Source organism: Cervus canadensis, chromosome 5 (genome assembly GCF_019320065.1).
Source record: "Cervus canadensis isolate Bull #8, Minnesota chromosome 5, ASM1932006v1, whole genome shotgun sequence".
Lineage (NCBI taxonomy): Eukaryota > Metazoa > Chordata > Mammalia > Artiodactyla > Cervidae > Cervus > Cervus canadensis.
Genome location: NC_057390.1, coordinates 92,356,326 through 92,364,797, shown reverse-complemented (window position 1 = coordinate 92,364,797; position 8,472 = coordinate 92,356,326). Strand labels below are relative to the sequence as shown.

At 48.6% G+C, this 8,472-nt stretch overlaps 1 protein-coding gene across 4 annotated transcripts in view; it reads right to left on the bottom strand.

Moving 5' to 3' along the window:
* Positions 1-8,472, bottom strand: part of MVB12B (multivesicular body subunit 12B) — a 195,798-nt gene that overhangs the window by 36,116 nt on the left and 151,210 nt on the right. The window lies entirely within an intron of this gene.

Genomic DNA, 8,472 nt, shown 5'->3' with positions numbered 1-8,472 from the left:
CAAGCCTCGACGGGGGCGGGACAGACCTGGGCGGGGTCAGACCCAGCCCAGCACAGGAGATGCACTTTGTGTCCCCGGGCTCTTTTCACTGTCTCAAAACCAACTCATGTATATTTTTAAGTTTGTTTTTTTTTCTTCAACCTCTCCATAAATGAATGTTTTCTGAAGAAGCAACTCCCAATAGTCCAGTTATGTGAAAATGCCCCTTGACTCCAGAGCCCCGTCCTTTGGGGACAGCCAGGGTAGTGGTCTGCACATGGCCCTTGCAGTCCCTCTTTTTCCTGTGTTCACCTATGAGCTTGCATGTCAAGAAGAAATGTAGCATTTTTTTTGGGGGGGGGTATAGGCTTCTGTGGTGGCTCAGACAGTAAAGAATCTGCCTGCTAATGCAGGAGACCCGGGTTCAATCCCTGGATCAGGAAGATCCCCTGGAGAAGGGAATGGCTACCTACACCAGTGTTCTTGCCTGGAGAATTCCATGGACAGAGGAGCCCTGCAGACTACAGTCCATGGGGTTGCAAAGACTTCATGATTGAAGCGACTAACACTTTCACCTTTTCCTTTTTTCATTGGTGTTTTTAACAAAAATAGCATCACAGCATAACTGACTGTTCTGCAATTTGCTTTTTCCACCTGTCAGAGAACTTGTGTCGGGGTGGCTACAGATCTATCTCAGTCTTTGTTACAGCTGCACAGAAGTAAGGGTGGAGACAACAGAGGGCCAGCTCACAAGCAGCCTTGACTGCCATTTACAGTGGCCTGAACGTCCCCGGGAGGCCCCTGGGGAGCCACTGAAGGGTTCTGAGCTGGAGAGGAGGTATCATGTTTATATTTTAGGGACGTCTCCCATGCTGTGCTAAGAGTAAGGCTGGAGGTGGGACAACCTGGAGGACGTTCTGACAGTAAATCAAGGGGTGCTGGGGACCTGGGCTAGGGCTGCAACAGTGAGAACAGAGGGGAGGGGACAGAGGGGGGTATTTAGATGGCGCATCAAGAGATTCAGTGATGGGCTATGAGGAACAAGAGCAGAGGAGTCAAGGGTGCTTCTGAGGTTCTGCCTCAAACAGCTGGGTGTGATGTGGGCATGGGGGCGGGAAGCGCAGGGTGAGCTGGAGGGTCCCATTTTGGATGTGTGAGGTCTGAAGGGCTTGTGAGACATCCAAGGGAAGACACTGGTCAACACTGGCGGGGAAACAAGCACCAGGAATGCAAGGCTGGTTGGTGAGGACCGCCCGGATACAAGGACGGGAGTGAGACCTAAGCGAGTGTTTGGGTGTTACCAGCATCGTGATTACTGAGGATAAGTGGGCCCAGGATGGAACACTGAAGGATGCTGACTGTTAACGTGAAGGCCGAGGTAGAGAAGTTGGCAAAATGATGAGAAGAAGAAGAGAATGTACTCTGAAACTAGATGTGTCAGCAGTAACCTGGTTTTAATAAGCAGATATGTGTCTGTGAGTCTGCTTTGGCTTTGAATATAGGCTCATTTGTGCCACATTTTAGATCCCATGTATAAGTGAAGTCATAACGGTATTTATCTTTCTCTGTCTGACTTACTTTACTTAGTATGATAATCTCTAGTTGCATCTATGTTGCTGCAAATGGAAATATTTCAGTCTTTTTTATGGCTGAATGGTATTTCATTGTGGGTTTCCTAGGTGGCACAGTGGTAAAGAATCTGCCTGCCAATGCAGGAGATGTAAGAGACATGGGTTCGATCCTTGGGTTGGGAAGATCTCCTGGAGGAGGAAATGGCAATCCGCTCCAGTAGTCTTGCCTGGAAAATTCCATGTACAGGGGAGCCTGGTGAGCTACAGTCCGTGTGATCACAAAGAGTTGGGCACAACTGAGCGACTGAACACAGTATTCCACCATATAGATAACAGACTTGTTGCCGAGAGGGAGAGGAAGAGGGAAGGACTGGGAGTTTGGGGTTACTAGATGTAGACTACTGCGTTTAGAACGGATAAACAACAAGGTCCTACTGTACAGCACAGGGAACTGTATCCATACAGTTCCTTGTATAAACCATAGTGGGAAACAATAAAAAAAAAAAGAATGAATACATGTGTATAACTGAGTCAGTCCTGAATATTCATTGGAAGGATGGATGCTGAGGCTGAAGCTCCAATACTTTCACCACCTGATGAGAAGAACTGACTCACTGGAAAGACCCTGGTGCTGGGAAAGATTGAAGGCAGGAGGAAAGGGGGACAACAGAGGATGAGATGGTTGGCTGGCATCACTGACTTGATGGACATGAGTTTGAGCGAGGTCCGGGAGTTGGTGATGGACAGGGAGGCCTGGTGTGCTGCAGTCCATGGGGTTGCAAAGAGTTGGACACGACTGAAATGAACTGAGTCACTCTGTTGTACAGCAGAAATTAGTACACCACTGGAAATCAACTATACTTCAAAAGAAGAAAATCAGGTACCAACATTAACACATGTAGATATGTTTATGTATGTACATATCTACATTTACATGTATCTATATGTGCCCCAACACACCCATACGTAATACATTTCTATTTCCTGGAGCCAGAAAAGCAATGGCACCTTGAAAGTGATAATGCCCAGTGCCCTGATTTGGGATTCCAGGATTCTTCTCTAAAAGAAACAGGGCTCTTTGGAGAAGTGGCTAATTGAGTGCTGGGTAGGGAAGGAACATGCAACATCTTGTTGCACCAAGTAAAGACGTTCTCAAAGAATGAGGGAAAAACAGCAGAAGGTCGGGCCTCCCATCACAGTGATGAGCATCAAAATAAAGAATGGTAAGAATGAATACGAATCCATTAGTCCACATCAATATACACAAACTGGGGACAAGAGAAAACTCTTCTTTATCATAAAATGCCAACTAAGAAATACTGCAGGAAGGATGGAGTGACAAAATCAACAGATGCTAAAACTAGGAGGTGAAAATCTGGAATGAGCTGTTTACACAGTCTTGAAGTATTTCCCACAAAGTACGCGTTAATTACAAAAGGAAAAATAGAAACTTCACGGAGAAGAAACCTGGCAAACAACACTTCAACCAGCAAAATTTCACCACGGCTGAGTCACACCCACATCGTGGACTTTCTGATATGATACACCAAGAATAAATAAGAGTGAAGAGAACTGGCCGTGGAGTCAGAGGCCAGTCTAGTCTCAGCGTCCTCATCTGTGAGTGAACGGCTTGGGCCTACATCAGCCACCTGGCTGGTGCTCACTTGGCAATTTTAAAAAATTATTGCCACTGCTGCTGTTTCTCCCTTGGAGGTTCTGATTTACTTGGTCTGAGGGGGTGGACTCCGGGCATCGGTCAGTCTTGAAAGCTCCCAGGTGACTCTAGTGTGCAGATGAAACGATGTCAAAAATCCATCCCAGCCTTGACCTTCTTCAGTCTCACTAAACGATAAGAATCATCTTAAGTATTAAATATGCATTGGTGATTGGAGACCTGGATTTAAACCTCAGAAGATACAATGGACGAAATCCACCCAGGCTAGCCCACTATAGGTAACAGCTGATTTCTCTACCCTTCCTCTCTAGATTCTACGCAAAAAGCCTTCTCAAGAGCAACAATCACGAAGGGTTATAGTAAGTTCTGGACCAGAGGCCTCCCCTCTCCTGGAGTTAAAGGGCAGAGAGAAGGTGTCCGGGTTGTCCAGCACTGACCCATGCTCAGGGGAGCACTGCCCTGGGGTGCCTGTCCAGGCGACAGTGTCAGGGACACACACACACATGTCCATAGTTGGACGGCATCACCGATTCAATGGACATGAACTTGGGCAAACTTCGGGAGGTGGTGAGGGACAGGGAGGCCTGGGGTGCTGCAGTCCCTGGGGTCACAAAGAGTCGGACACAACCTGGAGACTGAACAACAACCAATGAAGCCGCTGCACGGACCCATGAGTGTCATCACCCCTGCTCTGTGAAGGGCCCAGAAGGAGGGGCCAGGTCAGGGCCACAAAGCTGGTACAGAAATGGGGACACCTCCCTACGTGGCATGAAGCAGTCAGGGAAGGGTGGGAGCAGAAAGCCGCAATGAGGAAGGGCGAGCATGTGGATGGAAGGTATGCCGACTGGAAGCTGTGAAGCAGCCAGCACAGGGCGGGGGGCGGGGGAGGGTCCCCACAGGGTCTTCTGAGCACTCGCCCCAGGGAGACAACTCGTGGCCAAGACAGACACATCCAGCCCAGGGATCTTTGGAGTTGGTTTTCAGTGCAGGGTTCCTTGTGTTATTCCTTTATTTGAACTCTTCAATTGTTTCCTCAAGTTTAAAGGTTGATATCCCAAAGGTCTTAGCCCAGGCCCTGGCAAGCTGACCCCAACCTAGCTTTGCAGTCTCCCCCCACTGGCTCCGCACACCTTGAGATCTAGTTACCATAACCTGCTTACCACTTCTGACCAAGCCAGGCCTTCTGTCTGCCATACACCCATCTCCTTGCTCTGTGCTCGGCCTGGAGAGCCCACTCCTGCCCGTGAACCCCCAAACCAGCTGAAGGTTACCCCTCTGGGTCACCTCCTGAGCTGTCACTCGTTGGAGTCAGGGGCCTTGCTCCCAGTACTACTCGGCTCCTGTTACCTGCCCCAGTGCCTTTCCCCAGATTACGAGCTCCCTTGTAGCCCGGGGCCTACAAGGATGCAGCAACCCCAGATAAACGAGGGAAGGCTGGCGTTCCCGAAGGAATTTGTGTTTCCAGATGGGAATTCTCTAGAACTCTAGGAAAAGGGACATTCTAATTCCTTTTCTTCTGATTCCACGATCAATGAGTAAGCTGTTAATTAACTGTTTATTTGCCTAAGTACTTTTAACAATAAGATAACAGGCTAGAGCATCACACAGCTGGAAAGGTATATGCTATAAATTTTAAGATTTGGTAAGAGACTGCCCACAGGTTAAAGGAAAATGGAACAAAATGTGATCCTCTGGCTCCGCAGCACAGAGATCTTCTGATCTTGAGTAGTGGGATCACATTCACCAGGGTCTGGGCACCCCTGAGTGGATGGGAGAACTCAGGATGAGCACCCTGGAGCCAGGGCCTGAACCCTGAAGGAGCAGCTACCCCGGGAGGCCCCAAGTTTCATCCTCCCCAAGCTGCTGGGTGATTCCAAAAGCCCAGGCACAGTCACAGACAGACACGGACCAAATGATGCAGGAAGTCTTGCAGCAATCGAAATCCAACCTGTTTAAGTAAGACTGCACTGCCGTGTGCCTTTGAACCAGGTCATAACTTTATAATAAAACTTAACTTGAAGAGAAAAAAAAACCCTATTTCTCTGTCTTGCATTTTTCTCAAACACTGGACTTTCCAGTTCAAAATTGAGGGCCTGGCCGTCTTCCCCCATCACATAGCCAGACTTGCAGCTTCTGGCTGAGGTGGGCAGGCTGCTGGTGCCCACAGAGATGTGCAATGACAGGAGATGACAAAATTGCCCCCCGTAGCAGGGATGGGGCACAGGCGTGCCTGTCGACCTGCCCAGAGGTGCCTTTCCAACCAGCGGGACATTCAAGGGGCTCTTCCCTGGAAATGCTTCTCACGAGAGCTGTGTATCACAGGCCCCAAACTCAGCTCCGGTGGACAAGCTCTCTGGACCACGGTGATGTCAGAAACAGGAGCAGCCAGAGACAAACCCGACGCCTAGGCTGACACCCGCTTTCATCTGGAATACTGGGGAGTGTCTCTGAAGTACAATGCCACCAAGTGCTCAGATTTCAGATTTAATATTAACCTTTAAAGGGCATGTCAGAGAAATGTACTCTCTGAATACTGGTTGTGAGCTCACTTTGTAAGTCGATCACGGAAGCTGGGTGTGAGGCTGCCGCCCGTCTCCGACTGCATCTGTCAGGGGCGTCTCCCTCTACCTGACAGTAATTCTAACCGAACCCAGCAGTCCCACAGACGAACAATTCACCACGGTTTGAGCTCAACCTTAAGGTTTAATAATAGAGCCCTGCTCATACTGCGCTCATTTCTAGAGCTGATGAACTTTCAGAGACAACATGAGTTGAAATAATGAGTGCAGAGATGACAAAGAATTTTAATCCAAGGTTCTTTGAACTATCCAGTATAATAAGCACTTGTTCCTTTCTACAATGGGCACATAGAAAGAGAAATCTAAATAATAATTGCTGTAATTATCTTGAAAAAATATGCAGAGATTAACGGTGATTATGAAAATCTGTATAATTGTTCTCTGAAATCATCACTGATGAAGTGGTATCTTGAAACGGCCGCAGCCGGAGAACTTTTTAACACTGAAGTCTGTGTGGGCACGGCAATGTGACACATTTGGCTTTCTCCCCGTTAAAACGTTACCCTGTGTTTACGAAATTGTTTTTCATCATTTCCAAATACCCTGGCCTGCGTTTTAACTCTTCAGACCGGCGCCCTGAAAAGGTTCCAAGACACCCTTAATGGGATGCGTGGTGTCATTGTGGTTCAAAGCCCCAAGTTCAACTTGTTATTTATTCAAATAATTAATTACTCTTGTATCCATCGAGCAGTTTGTCATGACACATTAGTGACTTGATAGACTTCTATGAACTGGTGAACACAGAACAGCAGAGCGTTTTTATCGTCATTTAATTTTAAAACGATCCTGTGTGAAATTATCTAGTCGTGAGTGATGGAAGCATAAAGAACAGAGTCAGCAAAGCCCCTTTTGGATCATTGCTTTATTAATGGTAACGTCAGGGAAATGAAAAATGCTAACATTGTCATATTCCGCTGCCGGGGGGGAGATGAATGGCTGGGGGAGTGGGCGAGGGTGCCAAGCGCTCCAAGTGCACAAGTCCCTCCAGGCGCCAGGCGGGGCAGGCCTTGCACACCCACGCCCGCCAACTCTGCGAAACCACCTCCACGCCCGCGCTCCCTTTCGAGTTTATGGCTCTTGATGTCTGTTGCACTTTGTGTGTGTGGTCTTTTTTTTTTTTTAAAGTTGACTTTTCTGCTAGTGATATAAGGAACCCTCACAAAAACATTTCGCTTTATTGCTTTGAACATTAAATGTTATTAATCCAATAGAAAAACGTTAAAGATATTGCTGTCACCTTTAAATGTGAAATGATATTAGGCGCTAAAGAAATGCTGGGTTAGGAGAAAAGATGTTCCCTTGGTTTCTTTCGAGCCTTGAGATAACCATGCAGGGCTGATGAGAAGATAATATTTCTACGGGGCTCACAGCACAACATCTGCTTAAAAGACATTTCCTGTTCAGCTATGCAGTTTGTTTTTTTTTTAATATATAGTGAAAACTGTTTCTCAATTGTTTTAATTACAAACTTGGGAATCTATGCAAACTACTCCCCAGCAGTGTGATTCACAGATAGGACACAGCAATCCCTGAAGAGCTTCAGCGCTGCCTGTGGGCGGGAATTGCTCACTGCACGTGGTTGAACCCATGAGGGGACCACGGTGGAGGCCGCAGGCATTGTCCTGCCCTCCTCCGAAAGAGAAGGGAGCAAGGATGGATCTGGTTCCCTCTTGCCTTGAGAGAGCTTCCTGTTTCATGTCCCTAATCCTGGGGAAGGGCTCTACCACCCCCCAACCCTCACCCCCCCTGGGGGTCACCTAGAGCCACAGGACCCTGCTCCTTCTCTCATACCTTTAAATCCCACAGTGCCTACCCACCGTGAGTTCAAAATCCTTTACATCCAGAGAGGTGGCGGCAGGGCGGCTCGATCTCAGCTGAACTGCCCTTTGCCAGGCCCTGGTCTGGGTGCTTTCTGTGTGTCGACTGATTTCTTATGACAATCCCATGAGATTATGTATAATTATTATTATTAAAATCACAGGAAGTGCAGCAAAAGTGGACCATCTGGGGCACCTAGCGGGACAGCTGAAAACACAGCTGGTGGGAGCTGAAACGGGTGTTAGGACTCTGAGGATAAACAAGTCAAAGGGCACGTGGGAAAGGTCCAAGCCAGTGGGTTGGTGGTCTGTTTGTAGAAAGGCCTCCTTTTCCAGGTGAAGATACGTGGGTCAGGGTCTCAGGATTTTCACAGCAAGGTGGCCACAGAACCAGAGCTCCGGTCGAGGTTGCCTGAGACCCCAGGGCACCTCTGCCCAGGTCCTGCCTCGTTTTGCAGTGAGCGCTGGTCCCACGTGGCAAGCAGGGCTTCTTTATGCCCCGTCAGGGCAGTTTCGGAGCGTAGTCACCCAAGCAAACGTGGCTTGATGGAACTCATCCAGGTTTGGAAGCTGCGTGGGATACAACAGATTTATTTGGGGGAGTGCCAGGGGGTCCTTAGAGACACAGGCAGGCAACCTCCAGAGCAGCTGACTGAGCTCCGTGAGATCACGGATGCCCCAGGCAGGAAACACTCGGTTTTCACAGGAGCCCTGATGGAGAGTCCGGGCAGATGATCCCGACCGCCAGGGGCACTGCTGCTTACCCAGGGCACTACCACTCAGGAAGCCAGCTCATGCTCCTGGTCACGTGCGCTCTCTCTCTAAAGAGCAAACCACATCCTGCAAGAAGA